This window comes from Bubalus bubalis, chromosome 12 (genome assembly GCF_019923935.1).
Source record: "Bubalus bubalis isolate 160015118507 breed Murrah chromosome 12, NDDB_SH_1, whole genome shotgun sequence".
NCBI lineage: Eukaryota > Metazoa > Chordata > Mammalia > Artiodactyla > Bovidae > Bubalus > Bubalus bubalis.
In genome coordinates this window covers 10104876-10120945 of record NC_059168.1, presented here as the reverse complement: position 1 = coordinate 10120945, position 16070 = coordinate 10104876, and the positions used below count along the sequence as shown (strand labels likewise).

The following is a 16070-nucleotide window of genomic DNA, read 5'->3' as shown; positions in this document are numbered from 1 at the left end:
TAAATTATCAACTGACTAATTTATTTAATACTTTGAAAGAAGAGCTTGATTTAAATAGTCCTCCTTCACTTTCACAAGAGACACAGAAAGAACTCTGTTTAATACAAAATAAGTTACAAAAACAATTTCTTACTCATATTAGACTTAAATTGCCTTTAGAGTTGTTAATACTCCCCTCTCTCCATTCTCCCACAAGACTTCTTGCCCAAAAAGAACACCAATAAAATGGATATATACCCATTTTAGAGAGATAAAGTCACTTATGCCCTATCTTGATTTGATTGCTCTAATAATTATTCAATAAGAAAAATAAAACTAAGACTTTAATTGGCTCCGATCCTCATCAAATTTTATTGCCTATTGATAAAGCTCAATTTAAAAATACATTACAAACTTCTACCAATTTCCAAATAGCCTTCTTAGACTATTTTAGAGAATTTCATTTCATTACCCTTCTAATAAACTTTGGAATTTCTTCAAATATATTGAATTTATTATCTCTCGCATTGTTACATCACAACCTATACCTCAAGCTCATGTTTTCTATATAGATGGGACTAAAAACACTAAAGCCTCATTTTGGTCTCTTAAAAGATGTAAAGTCTTTTATACTAAATTTCATTCTGCTCAACAAAACAAATTATATGCTCTTATTCAGGTTATTCACCTACATCCTTACCCTATTAATATAATTTCTGACTCCTCATATTCAGTTTTTATATTAAAAAATATAGAAACTTCTACCATAAATTCTAATCAATCTATTATTCAACAACTTTTTCTTGAATTACAATCTATTATTAGGAACCACACTTCCCCCATTTCACACACTGAAACTACAAATAAAAAGATAAAAAAAGGAGGAATACACAGGAACAATTCTATCTTCCCTATCAAAAGCAGACTTTACTAGATTCCAACGCAAGATATTCTTTAATCCTATAACTATTGCTAATACAGCTTTATTTATTTAAAAAAAATTTTAAACTTACCTTAAGGAGTTATCTTGACATAAGCAGAAAAAAGATTTCTAGGAATTGAAAGACACTTCCCTTCCTCTGCCCATTTGGTATCAAGACGGGCTAACTAAACAATAGAAATCTGGGAAATTAATCTTACAGGGAAAAGGGTATGCTTGTATTTCTCCAGATAAATCCAACGAAAATCAGCTGGCTCCCTCTTCAGAAGATCCACCCCAGGAGAGCCTCCAGCATTAAAAATAAAAAAGAAACAACAAAATTCCTGGGAAGAAAAAATTCCAATACAAACCATGGTGACTCTAAAAATCTCCAAGAAACACCACCCTCAGTGTCATCGACCTTATCATCTCCTTACCTAGAGATAAACAAAAACCTTACTAATCAAGCTAAAAATCTGGTTTTTCAACAGGGAATCCTCTGAATCTGGAATTAAAGCGCTCTTGGCCCTTTTGGCTCTCCGTTGCTGTACTGTTTTCGTAGAGTTCCACAAAAGTGTCGGAATCCAGAAAATAATTTTGTTGCTATGCTTGCATTGCTTGCTTTTGCTTCCCCTGCTCAAGCTGAATTAATTAATCATACTTATTGGACCTATATACCTAACCCCCTTTTTTACTACAGGTATTTTAGACAATAGACTGGTGGAACCCATCCTTATTATAAAAATGTCTCAGAGCAACCGGGAACTAGTGGTTGACTTTCTCCCTTACAAGCTTTCCCAGAAAGGATACAGCTGGATTCAGTTTAGTGATATGGAAGAGAACAGAACTGAGACCCCAGAAGGGACAGAATCAGATATGGAAATCCCCAATGCCATCAGTGGCAACCCATCCTGGCACCTGGCAGATAGCCCCGCAGTGAATGGAGCCACTGGCCACAGCAGAAGCTTGGATGCCCAGAAAATGATCCCCATGACAACAGTAAAGCAAGCCCTGAGGGAGGCAAGCAATGAGTTTAAACTGAGGTACCAACAGACATTCAGCGACCTGACGTCCCAGCTCCGCATCACCCCAGGGACAGCATATTAGAGCTTTGAACAGGTAATAAATGAACTCTTCTGGAACGGGGTGAACTGGGGTTGCAATGTGGCCTTTTTCTCCTTCGTGGGGCACTATGCATGAAAAGCATAGACAAGGAGATGCAGGTATTGGTGAGTCAGGTCACGACTTGGATGGCCACTTACCTAAATGACCACCTAGAGCCTTGGATCCAGGAGAATGGCGACTGGGACACTTTTGTGGAACTCGACGAAAACAATACAACAACCGAGAGCCAAAAGGGCCGAGAGTGCTTCAACCGCCGGTCCCTGACGGACATGACTGTGGCTGGTATGATTCCGCTGGGCTTGCTTTTCAACTCATAATAACTACTCCTTTCGTTATAGTCATTCAAATTTTATACAAGCTTATGTTCCTCTTCCTTTTGTTATAGCTATAGAGAACTTACAATTTAATAAGACTCTATGTTTTGTGACTTGTACAGATCACAAATTTTATACTTGTCTTAATTCCTCTGTTTCTTTGAAATATGAATCCCTAGAAAGAGGGTCCCATGGCAGGACTTGCCTCCCGACTACTCACTAAATTACTCCGACGATCTAAACGGTTCATTGGATGGTTAATTCTTGGCATTTTGAGATTAATAGCCATTTATACTGCTGCCGCTGTTGCAGGCATCGCTTTAACAAACCTCAATTCAAACACAAAACTTTATTCAAAATTGGACCAAAGATGCTCATACTATGTGGGCCACTCAGGCGCAGATAGATGAAGAAATTCAAGATGAAATACAGGAACTAAAGTGAAAGTGAAGTCACTCAGTTATGTCCGACTCTTAGCAACCCCATGGACTGCAGGCTACCAGGCTCCTCCGTCCATGGGATTTTCCAGGCAAGAGCACTGGAGTGGGTTGCCATTGCCTTCTCTGTGTAAGTGTGGTGAGTGGCACTTTATATACCTGGTCTAATTTAATCCTCCAAAGAATCCTGTGAGGTAAGATAAAGGTCTATTCGTTTCAACATCAAACATTACCATGTGGTCACACAGGTATAACACCTTTATGTCATAAAGGGCAAAAACTCATTCCTAGAACATACACTGTGACTAGCAACTGCCTCCCCTGCAAAAGCAACCATCTCCTCAGAGGCTTGGGCTGTCAGGAAGTAGTTCAACTTGGTGTTTTTCACACAAGTGCAAGCCTGTTAGCATTTTTCTATTTCCATATCAGTGTGTGTTTCAACCTCTGTGAAGTCATGCAGAATGTATGGAATGAAGATAAGTACATTTTTGGCTTCTGAGAAATTCAAGTAAGATATTTCCCATCTGAGGGAGTTTAGCTCTGTGGGTTTTAGAATGACGTCTACTGTCCATGTCTGAAGGAGAAGGACCCAAGGAACTGAATCTCAAACTTATCCTGATTTCCATTTTCTGCCTTCAGGATTTGTGCAAGGAGGTAGGAAATGAAGACTCAATCCAAGAATCTTTTTTTTTGGCTGTGCGGCGTAGCACATGGGATCTTAATTCTCCAACCAGAGATTGAACCCACACCTCCTGCACTGAAAACTCAGAGTCTTCACCACTGGACAGCCAGGGCAAAGTCCCCCAAGAATCAATTCTTAAGTAGCGACTTGAAGATCCAAATGCTGACATCAGGTATCTATTACCTATTTTTAAAACGTATGTTTCCTGAAAACCACTTCAGTGTATACAACCACCTCAGTGGTGTACTGTACCACCTCAGTACAGCTCCTCCTTCACACCTACAGGATCACAGAAGGCAGCAGTCACGTGAGAACCACTGCAACCAGGAGTAAGATCACCAGCCCTTCCCAAACAAGACACATGGAGTCACAACTCCCAGGACGTCTGCCATGACTGTGGCCTTTAAACCACTTGACTGGCTCCAGGAACTAAAAACAGCCATCAAATGGGTCGGAGATCAATTAATAGATTTACAAAAGCAAATAATATTAAAATGTGATTGGAATTCTACTGAATTTTGTATCACCATTGTTCAGTTCAACTACAGTGCCTACAACTGGGAACAAATTAAATTTCATTTGCAAGACATACACGATAATGCTTCCCTAAATGCACAATTATTACAAAAAGAAATCTTTGAAACCTTCTCTAAAAGTCTGCCCTCTTCCAATAATTTGAAAACTTTAGCTGAACAGCTAGTTGATCAATTATCTGGGCTACACTCTCGAAGATGGTTCCAAAGTTTTACTCATAGTATTTGGTCTGGTGCTGTAACATTGGTAATTGTCTTGGTAATTATATTTGTTGTATACCAATGCAAAGAAATAGAGGAAAACAACAGAATGGGAAAGACTAGAGTTCTTCAAGAAGATTAGAGATACCAAGGGGACATTTCATGCAAAGATGGGCTCAATAAAGAACAGAAATGGTATGGACCTAACAGAAGCAGAAGATATTAAGAAGAGGTGGCAAGAATACACAGAAGAACTGTACAAAAAAGAGCTTCACAACCAAGATAATCACGATGGTGTGATCACTGACCTAGAGCCAGACATCCTGGAAGGCGAAGTCAAGTGGGCCTTAGAAAGCATCACTATGAACAAAGCTAGTGGAGGTGATGGAATTCCAGTTGAGCTATACCAAATCCTGAAAGATGATGCTGTGAAAGTGCTGCACTTAATATGCCAGCAAATTTGGAAAACTCAGCAGTGGCCACAGGACTAGAAAATGTCAGTTTTCATTCCGATCCCAAAGAAAGGCAATGCCAAAGAATGCTCCAACTACCGCACAATTGCACTCATCTCACACGCTAGTAAAGTAATGCTCAAAATTCTCCAAGCCAGGCTTCAGCAATACGTGAACTGTGAACTTCCAGATGTTCAAGCTGGTTTTAGAAAAGGCAGAGGAACCAGAGATCAAATTGCCAATATCCGCTGGATCATGGAAAAAGCAAGAGAGTTCCAGAAAAGCATCTATTTCTGCTTTATTGACTATACCAAAGCCTTTGACTGTGTGGCTCACAATAAACTGTGGAAAATTCTGAAAGAGATGGGAATACCAGAACACCTGATCTGCCTCTTGAGAAACCTATATGCAGGTCAGGAAGCAAGAGTTAGAACTGGACGTGGAACAACAGACTGGTTCCAAATAGGAAAAGGAGTACATCAAGGCTGTATATTGTCACCCTGCTTATTTAACTTCTTTGCAGAGTACATCATGAGAAAAGCTGGGCTGGAAGAAGCACAAGCTGGAATCAAGATTGCCGGGAGAAACATCAATAACCTCAGATATGCAGATGACACCACCCTTATGGCAGAAAGTGAAGAGGAACTAAAAAGCCTCTTGATGAAAGTGAAAGAGGAGAGTGAAGAAGTTGGTTTAAAGCTCAACATTCAGAAAACAAAGATCATGGCATCTGGTCCCATCACTTCATGGGAAGTAGATGGGGAAACAGTGGAAACAGTGTCAGACTTTATTTTGGGGGCTCCAAAATCACTGCAGATGGTGATTGCAGCCATGAAATTAAAAGACGCTTACTCCTTGGAAGGAAAGTTATGACCAACCTAGATAGCATGTTGAAAAGCAGAGACATTACTTTGCCAACCAAGGTCCATCTAGTCAAGGCTATGGTTTTTCCAGTGGTCATGTATGGATGTGAGAGTTGGACTGTGAAGAAAGCTGAGTGCCGAAGAATTGATGCTTTTGAACTGTGGTGTTGGAGAAGACTCTTGAGAGTCCCTTGGACTGCAAGGAAATCCAACCAGTCCATTCTAAAGGAGATCGGTCCTGGGTATTCTTTGGAAGGAATGATGCTAAAGTTGAAACTCCAGTCCTTTGGCCACCTCATGTGAAGAGTTGACTCATTGGAAAAGACTCTGATGCTGGGAGGGATTGGGGGCAGGAGGAGAAGGGGACGACAGAGGATGAGATGGCTGGATGGCATCACCGACTCGATGGACATGAGTTTGGGTAAACTCCGGGAGTTGGTAATGGATGGGGAGGCCTAGCATGCTGTGATTCATGGGCTCACAAAGGGTCGAACATGACTGAGTGACTGAACTGAACTGATGCCTTTCAACAAGTATTGTTCAAACTAAACAAACTCAATTGGTCAGGACCTTTTTAACAAAAATAATAAAAAAGGAGGAATTATCAGGGAACATTTAATTTTAAGGAATCCTATATGTTGCTTTCTGTTTCTCAAGGGCCTTCTGTTCCTTATCAGTTCCTGGAAAACAGGAACGAGCAGAGCTGCATGCAGTTCTCGGGACTGAGGTCATGAGGCGGAATGCATACATGGATTCCTTTCAGGAACCTTTTTACTTTTCTGTAAAACTGCTTAGTCATATTCCTATTTCCAATACATGGATTGTCTTCTGGCCCTATGACTATTGTTATTCCCTTAGTTACCGTTGTTAAGCATCTGGTTCCGGTGTTTTTTGCTCAACTTTATCTTTCTGCCTAAAGCTTCCTTGTATAACAATATATAAGCACATGCTGCCATGAATAAAGTACCCTTGTTCCACTAGAGACTTGGGTCCCCCGCGTCCTTCTTTTCTTCGCTTTCTTTTGGTCGACTCCTGTCCCCAGGTTCCAGTCTGTCAAGAAGACCGTAACAGATACTGAAAGATGAACTCCCCGGGTCGGCAGGTGCTGCATATGCTACTGGGGAAGAGCGGAGAAATAGCTCCAAAAGGAATGAAGAGGCTGAACCAAAGCAAAAACAATGCTTAGTTATGGATGTGACTGGTAATAGAAGTAAAGTCTGATGCTGTAAACAACAATACTGCATAGGAACCTGGAATATTAGGTTCATGAATAAAGGTAAATTGAAAGTCGTCAAACAGGAGATGGCAAGAGTGAATGAACATCAACGTTTTAGAAATCAGTGAGCTAAAATGAACTGGAATGGGCGAATTGCATTCAGATGACCGTTATATCTACTACTGTGGGCAAGAATCACTTAGAAGAAATGGAGTAGCCCTCATAGTCAACAAGAGAGTCCAAAATGCAGTATTTGGATGCAATCTTAAAAACGACAGAATGATCTCTGTTCTTTTCCAAGGCAAACCATTCAACATCACAGTAATCCAAGTCTATGCCCCAACGACTAATGCCGAAGAAGCTGAGCCAGACTGAGCCAAACAGTTCTATGATGACCTAAAAGACCTTCTAGAACTAATACCAAAAAGAGATGTCCTTTTCATCATAGGGGACTAGAATGCAAAAGTAGGAAGTCAAGAGATAACCTGGAGTAACTGGCAAGTTTGGCCTTGCAGTACAAAAGGAAGCAGGGCAAAGGCTAATAGAGTTTTGCCAAGAGAATGCACTGGTCATAGCAAACACCCTCTTCCAACAACACAAGAGAAGACTCTACACATGGACATCACCAGATGGTCAACACTGAAATCAGATTGGTTATATTCTTTGCAGCCAAAGATGGAGAAGCTCTATACAGTCAGCAAAAACAAGACCGGGAGCTAACCGTGGCTGAGATCATGAACTCCTTATTGCCAAATTCAGAATTAAATTGAAGAAAGTAGGGAAAACCACTAGACCATTCAGGTATGCTGCTAAGTCGCTTCAGTCATGTCCGACTCTGTGCGACCCCATAGACGGCAGCCCACCAGGCTCTGCCGTCCCTGGGATTCTCCAGGCAAGAACACTGGAGTGGGTTGCCATTTCCTTCTCCAGTGCATGAAAGTGAAAAGTGAAAGCGAAGTCGCTCAGTAAATGTCCGACTCTTTGTGACCCCATGGACTGCAGCCTACCAGGCTCCTCCGTCCATGGGATTTTCCAGGCAAGAGTACTGGAGTGGGTTGCCATTGCCTTCTCCACATTCAGGTATAACCTAAATCAAATCCCTTACCATTATACAGTGGAAGTGACAAATAGATTCAAGGGATTAGATCTGATAGACAGAGTGCCTGAAGAACTATGGATGGAGGTTCAGGACATTGTACAGGAGGTGGTGATCAAAACCATCCCCAAGAAAAAGCAATAAAAAAGGCAATTCCCAAAGTTGTAAAACTGTAACTACCTAAGTCAGTTAATTCTGAACTGGCCTTCTCAGTTGTGTTGAGCTGATAAATTCCCTTTATTTTTTCTCATGTTTGAGCTGGCTTTCTGACACAGTCAACAGTTTCTGAATAATACAAATGAAGTAAGAATTTTCCAACATGTTTTTAAAAATACGGTTTTTCATATTTCACGGTCTATGGATTTTCAGATTAGAAACCAAGCAAAAATTAAATCAAAAGGACAATCAGATGCAAATAGAGGTGAAAACTCTCCAGAGCGACAGAAGTATGGAGCTATAATGTAGCTTAGATTCAGGTAGATGCCTAGCTTCCAGTTCTGCACTAGCTGAGACCATTCCCTCCTCACCTCCTTTGTGCCGGATCCTGCTTCCTCACAGTCTGAGAGAAGCTCCCTTCCAGGAGAATACAGTAGTAGAAGAACCCAGGCTGCCCTAGATCATCTTTTAAAAAAGCCATCCTTTTAAAACAACTCAAGCAGAGTGTTGACCATATGGAAAATGTTTAGATTAACTAGTGCTCTGATTGGCAGCTACCTGGCTAATCATAATAGTTCCCAATCATGACTTAAACTTTGAAACAGAAGTTCTATCTCCACCATTTCATATAATGTATATTAATTGATTGCTAAATATTTTTGTTTTCATAATCTCATTTAACCCTGACTAAAATTCAGTGAGGTACAAAATTTTGATCCCCACATTATAGATTGGAAATGGAAATTAAGTAAATTTTCCTGAGTCACAGAGCCAGGCATGGTGGAGCCAAGAATCAAATTGGATTCTCTGATTCTGGGATCCATGAAAGGAAGAAAGACAAGGAGGGAAAGATGGAGGTGGGGAGGGAAAAAGACAAGCAAAGAAACAAGAGATAGAGGGGGTCTGAAAGAGGCCTTCCACTTCTGAATTCCAGACCCTTTCTTAGGTCCCAATCATAATACTTCCCCATGGCCTTATACTAACCCCCCTTTCTCTTCAGTGCTGGGAACAATTGAAGGCAAAAAGAGAAGGGGGAAGCAGAGGCTGAGATGGTTAGATAGTATCACCGACTCAGTGGAAGTGAATTAGAGCAGTTCTGGGAGATAGTGAAGGACCAGAAGCCCACCATGCTGTAGGTCTCAAAGACTCAACAATAGAGACTGAACTACAACAAACTTCAGTTGATTTTAGTTACTTGCATCCAAAAAGTATTAACCAGTACAACAATCCACCTCAAAACATTGCCAAAGAAATGGTGTTAGAACACAGCAGTCCCAGCATGCAGTATTCAAGCTAGTGAAAGAGCTTATAACAGCAGTTTTTTCTATACCAGCCCCTCCACTGTGCAACTAGCTCACCATTGTCTTCTCATCCTTCTTTAGATGATAGATTGTCTTGGGAGTGAGCATGGCTTTACAGTGAGGGATCAGACCAAATTCTCTTCTGTCCATTGTCACTTAAAGGCCCCAGTCCACTTTACTGCTCCTGCCACCAGTGTGCAATCACAACTGGGAAGCCTGAGAATAAAAACCCTACTGATCAAATCAATGCCTTAAGCCTGTAAGGCTAAGGACCAGAGTGCCACACCAGTGAACATCAGGGTCCCTGCCCAACAGCTTTCATGTCCACTGGAGCAAGGAGGTGATGATACAGCCTGTCTTAGGGGCTAACAGTGTGTTTTGACCTTCAAAACCCTGGTGATTGAATCACCTGCCATTTAAACACTCCCCTTCACCCCACCCCTGATCTCCCACCTCCCAACCTCCAACCCCACCCCCACCTCCCTTCCACGAGGACGCATCAGTTCAGTCCAACAAATCTACTTTGTTCCAGATATTTGCATTAGACACTGCAAACAAACAGAACTAGTGTATTAGGGAAGAAGGGCAAAATGTGATAATAAATCCTTGAAGTTAGACATTCATGTCTATATAAAAAAGGGTTGTGCCACATTCATCAAAAGTCAGCCTTTTAAAAAAAAAAGATCAGTCTTTTAGGAGCTTTTCCTCCTATCCCATATTTTAAGCCATTTGACCTTATATCTAAGAACATGCAATGGCACCCTACTCCAGTACTCTTGCCTGGAGAATCCCAGGGACGGGGGAGTCTGGTGGGCTGCCGTCTATGGAGTCGCACAGAGTTGGACACGACCTAAGTGACTTAGCAGCATCAGCAGCTAAGAACATGGGACTTGCCCAACATGGGATCCAATGAACCCCTCTGATAGCCTAAAGTATTTAAGAAAAGGACCTCTCCAAGGGCTCATCAGGGTTTCTTTTGTGAACTGAATTGACAAGAATGGCATGGGGTCATACTGGACTTTTAAAAAAACTAAGCTAGAAGCCAGAGAAAGGCCATCTTCACAATCGATAGGTTATCAATTGCCTCTGGGCTTAGCAGACCCCAACCGTGCACGTCCCAGGAGAGGAAAGAAAAACAAGGAACAAAATATCCATAAGCAAACTTCCAGTAACATAACCAGGTTTATCCAAAACCTAATAACAGAAAGGTCTAATATAAGTAGACTAGCCATTATTCAGTTTCTATCCCAAGATATTACGTTAAAAGATGCAATCTATTTTCCCATAGTTTTCTGGGGAAGAGGCAAGTCTCAGGGCTTTTCCTTACTTCATAAATATTTCAGTCTTGTAACTTTGGCAAAAACAATAGGAAGTTATTTGCCTGGAAGAAAAAGCCTCGGTTTCACCACATGAGAACAAAAAAGAACTCACCAGCGTGTCAGAAAGAATGAGTCTCCTGTCATTTCTGTTCATTTGGTGTGAGGTTTTGTGCCCCAAACCAATGAACTCAAAGCACCAAGATGACATGCACTATAATTTTTTTAAGGAAAAGCAAATATTCAGTGCTCATTTGGAGGATTTATTCAGCTCTCATCTTTTTCTCCTCAGTATGTGTAAAGGTCACTCTTAAATACTCTGTGGTCATTCTGTAAAGCATGTTTCCCTTATCTGCATAGCTTTGTGTACTATCTAAAGCTCCACACTGCAAACTTACCTTCAAGTTCTTAGCACTGGAAACCACAATCCAAATTTCAGGGAGGCCAGAGTTACTTGTTCTGTTGCTGTTTGGTGGCGAGAAGGACGCTCTGTGATTTCCAGGCTGAACAGTATTTGGGGCATTGGAGATTGACTTGTGGGGCTCAGTGGCGGCCAGCCATGTGACCAGGGTGGGGGAAGGGACACTCCTGCAGGCTTCTGATGCCTGGTTGGTTGACAGACCAGGGTAGTGCAGGGTCTGAACAGAGTGCCCAGGATCATAGGCAGACATCTTCTCTCTAAGTTTGTTCTTAGATTTTAACTTGGTGGTTTTACACGGCAGTGTTGTTTCAGCCTGGATTTCGAAATGCTGGTTTATCTCTCTGAATAATTTCTATCCTTTTGAGTTCTGTCTTAGAGGTAGAGGTCTAAAGGACCTCAGAGATGACCCAGTTCTGCCCCACAGCCTCCCACTTTATAGGCAGGTAGTAGCACATCCAGGATCCTGCAGAAGCCTGTGTCTGGAATGCATACTGGAGTGAGCAAAACTGGCTGGCACTTATTACAGCTCACTTGAATATATTCAACTGTTGGGTCATTAAAGCTTTGAGGACTGCTGAGATGCAATAAAATGGATCTTATCACACTGCAGGTACCTAAATCTGCAGCTATTAGATTAGGGATTAAAATTACAGCAATTTGTACTTGTGGTCAATGAGTTTTTGTATAGACATGTGCACTTATGTTTATGTATCTCTACCACAGTCTTCATAAAATATTCCAAGGTGGGGCTTCTCTGGCAGTCCAGTGGTTAGAATCCGCCTGCCAGTGCAGGGGACACATGTTCCATCTCTGGTCTAGGAACATTCCACAAGCTGCAGGGCAACTAAGCCTATGTACCACGACTACTGAGCTTGAGCTCCAATGCTGTGAGCTGGAACTACTGAGTCCACGTGCCAACTACTGAAGCCCACACACTGCAGAGCCCATGCTTAGCAACAAGAGAAGCCACCACAAGGAGAAGCCCAAGCACCACAACTAGAGAGTGGTCTCCGCTTGCCACGGCTAGAGAAAACCCACGCAAAATTACTTTCTGCCATGAGGGTGGTGTCATCTGCATAACTGACTTCCTGTCATTACAAGTATGAAATGGCAGAGTATTGACATTAGGAATCTGGGGAACCTTATTCTGTCTCCAGAGCTGTGTTACCTTGAGATAACCCTTCACATCTCTGGGTTTCAGTCTTCTTGGAGCAGAATTGGTACTTAATAAACGGTAGCTTGTTAAGGGGAACTCGTTTCTCCCCATCCAATTATTTTATTCTTCCCTACAAAGTAGGAACTTCTGTCTTTTCTGTTTCTTTAAGAAAAGTACTCTCCACTCACCTCTCTACCTCTTTACTCTCTTGACTGTGTAGATCACAATAAACTGTGGAAAATTTTTAAAGAGATGGGAATACCAGACCATCTTATCTGCCTCCTGAGAAACCTGTTTGCAGGTTAAGAAGCAATAGTTAGAACCACATGTGGAACAAATGACTTGTTCAAAATTGGGAAAGGAATATGTCAAGGCTGCATATTGTCACCCTGCTTTTTTATATGCAGAGTACATTATGCGAAATGCCAGCCTGGATGAATCACAAGCTGGAATCAAGACTGCTGGGAGAAATATCAACAACCTCAGATATGCAGATGATACCACACTAATGGCAGAAAGCAAAGAAGAACTAAAGAGCCTTTTGATGAAGGTGAAAGATGAGAGTGAAAAAGCTGGCTTAAAAATCAACATTTAGAGAACTAAGATCATGGCATCTGGTCCCATCACTTCATCGCACATAGATGGGGAAACAATGGAAACAGTGACAGACTTTATATTTGGATGCTCCAAAATCACTGCAGATGGTGACTGCAGCCACAAAATTAAAAGACACTTGCTCCTTGGAAGAAAAGCTTTGACAAACTTAGACAGCATATTAAAAAGCAGAGACATCACTTTGCCAACAAAGGTCCATCTTATCAAGGCTATGGTTTTTCCAGTAGTCATATATGGATGTGAGAGTTGGACTATAAAGAGAACTGAGCGCCAAAGAATTGATGCCTTTGAACTGTGGTGTTGGAGAAGACTCTTGAGAGTCCCTTGGACTGCAAGGAGATCAAACCAGTCAATCCTAAAGGAAATTAACCCTGAATATTCACTGGAAGGACTGTTGCTGAAGCTGAAGCTCCAATACTTTTGCCACCTGATATGCAGAGCTGACTCATTGGAAAAGACCTTGATGCTTGGAAAGATTGAGGGCAAGAGGAGAAGGGACCACCAGAGGATGAAATATTTGGATGGCAGCACTGACTCAACGGACATGAATTTGAACAAACTCTGGGAGATAGTGAAGGACAGGGAAGTCTGGAGTGCTGCAATCCACGGGGTCACAAAGAGTCAGACATGGCTGATCAACTGAACAACAACAACAACTTAGTGAATGAGGAATGGCTCATGAGATTGATGAATTTGGGGAATAAAATGGGCATGTGCCATGGCTCAGATCCTTCTGAGACCTGCCTGCACCAGAGAAGGCCTGCGTTGCCCTCCTCTCCTCCTCTCTTTGCAGTAAGTTTCCCAGGACAGGCTCTTGTTCTGCACGTACAGTCTTCCAGTGCTGCAAAGAGAAGTTTGATTCTTAGAGCATGAGTTAGGAAGCCTGCTTGTGGTTGTTCACTCCAAACCAAATTCTCCGATCAGCTTTATCTGTTATGAAGTCCAGAGGTTTGACCCCTGAATCTTATTTCTCATTTGATTCCAAGTGTAGAGAGAAAGACTGGGAACAACTATCAGTCTCAAATTCTAATGCTCCTGAATTAATAAGAAAGCCTGCATGGAGCTGATTGGACCAAACAGTCTCTAAGTTTCCTTCTAGCTCTAACATCCTGTGTTCCTATGAGTCTGTATCTCTAGAAAAAAAACCAAAGTGTTAACAAACAACTTCCTAATCTCTGACTGTCCTCCTTCCTGCTTCTCAACATAATGAAGACCTCAAGTCTTCACACATTTTCCACTTTGTCTCCACCTCACGACTTCATTTATTCCCTGCTCCCTGGACCCCATGATGAATCCCTTCACTCTTCCCTCAGGGACACCCTTTACCTCTGGGTCCTGCCCTGCCAATCTCTTGTTCTAGATCAGCCCACCCATTAGCCTTCTCCTCCAGCACTGAGCTCCTTTTCATCCTAGGGGAAATCCTGTCTTCTGGGGAAGAAAATAAAAGCAATACACAGAGTGGTGGGTTGGGGCGGGGCAGGAGGAGAGTGAGAATGGGGAGAGAGGGGGAGACCTGGCCCCGTGATGCCTCTGGCCAATTCCATCCCTGCCCTCCCCCATTATTGAGTTTTGTGAGCCAAAAACTGTTAGGAGAAGATGTGGCCAACCCTTTGCTCTCCTCTCCCTTCCATCTGGCCTCTCTCTATGTTACTTCCAAAGACACTGGTTCACCCAGCTGGCTTTAAGCTCTGAGATAAATGCCTGGACTTGTGGTCCTTCCTCCCCAGCAGAGTGGTAACTGCAGAGACCCACGCATCAGCTTAGAGGGAAGGGAAAAGTTGGACCCAGTGGTTCTCAGTCACAGTTATCCAACCCACCCCCGACCCTGCGGGGGAGCACATTTGGCAATATCTGAAAACATTTTTCTTTCTCACACTGGGAGGAGAGTACTTCTGGGGCCAGGGATGCACAAGACACCCCCCCACACACATACAACAAAGAATTAACTGGCCCCAGTTGGCAATGGTGCTGATATCAATAGAGCTCAGCCCCCTCTGGTCTGGGCTCTAGGTGGTCTGTGAAAGTGTTAGTTGCTCACTCACGTCTGACTCTTTACAACTCCAAGGGCTGTAACCCGCCAGGCTCCTCTATGAAATTCTCTGGGCAAGAATACTGGAGTGGGTAGCCATTCCCTTTTGCAGGGGATCTTCCAGACCCAGGGATTAAACCCTGGTCTCTTGCACTGCAGGCAGATTCTTCACCATCTGAGACACCAGGGTAGCCCAGGTGGTCTGTAACCCAGGCCAAAAGACCATTCCACATGGACCCATCCTAGTCTGGGCTCTACGAGGAAGGAGGGACAGAGATTGTTAGTAACTTGCAGCTTCTGACTTCTGTGCTTCCATTTTCTTTAGAGATCTGGCAGAGGGAGTGGCTATTCACAGGGACAGATTCCTTTCTATCTCCTGACCAGATACCATCCAAACACAACCTGGGTTCAACATATGGCAGGGTTTAAACTGGTTGACACAGGGTCCTGGCCTGAGGGGCAAAGTATGAAGTGAGAACAAGCCTCCTACCCTGGAGAGGCCTACAAGGTTCAGGTCCTTGTGTTAATGGGAATAAGGATGCATTTCAAGGCCCCAGCTGGCCTACCTAGAACTTTTACCCATAAGAAATTCTCCGTGGGCAAGACTCACTCCAGTATATATAACATTTGGCTCTCAGATTGTGCCAAGCTTTGGCAGGTGGTGCAAGACTTGCTGCCCCAGATTCTTGTCAACTTTAGCTGCTTTCAAACTGTATCCAGGATCAAGGAGGGAACTGTGATAGTGACAAGTCTGTACAGGAGGACAAAAAAAAAAAAAAAAAAAAAAAAAAAATATATATATATATATATAGTAGATATCTTAATGGGAAGCTGAGATGCCCAAAGAGACAAGGCCCAGATTAGGCAGTGGCTGGAGATTTTGCAGGAGACAAAAGAGACACAGATTTGATCCCTGGGTCAGGAAGATCCTCTGGATGAGGGCATGGCAACGCACTCCAGTATTCTTGCCTGGAGAATCCCATGGACAGAGGAACCTGGTGGGTTACAGTCTATGGGGTCTCAAAGAGTTGGACACGACTGAGGCAACTTAGCACACACATATAAAATTTTAGGTCAATGTTAAATGGCAACCCACTCCAATATTCTTGCCTGGAAAATCCCATGGACGGAGGAACCTGGTAGGCTATAGTCCATGGGGTTGCAAAGAGTCAGACATGACTGAGTGACTTCACTTTCTGCCCCACAGGAAATAATTAGTATTGACTAGGAATATTATTATAATTATTACACTCCCAGGA

The 16070-nt window shown here is 42.6% G+C and overlaps 1 protein-coding gene and 1 pseudogene across 1 annotated transcript in view; one reads left to right on the top strand and one right to left on the bottom strand.

The window, feature by feature from the left end:
• Window positions 1-11371, bottom strand: part of SLC4A5 (solute carrier family 4 member 5) — a 139057-nt gene extending 127686 nt beyond the window's left edge. The window contains exon 1 of the mRNA XM_025260798.3: window positions 10989-11371. The gene's annotated coding sequence lies outside the window, so the exon portion shown is untranslated. The remainder of the gene's footprint in view (window positions 1-10988) is intronic.
• On the top strand, window positions 1643-2772 carry LOC123328403 (annotated as a pseudogene).
• Window positions 11372-16070: the final 4699 nt, after the last annotated feature.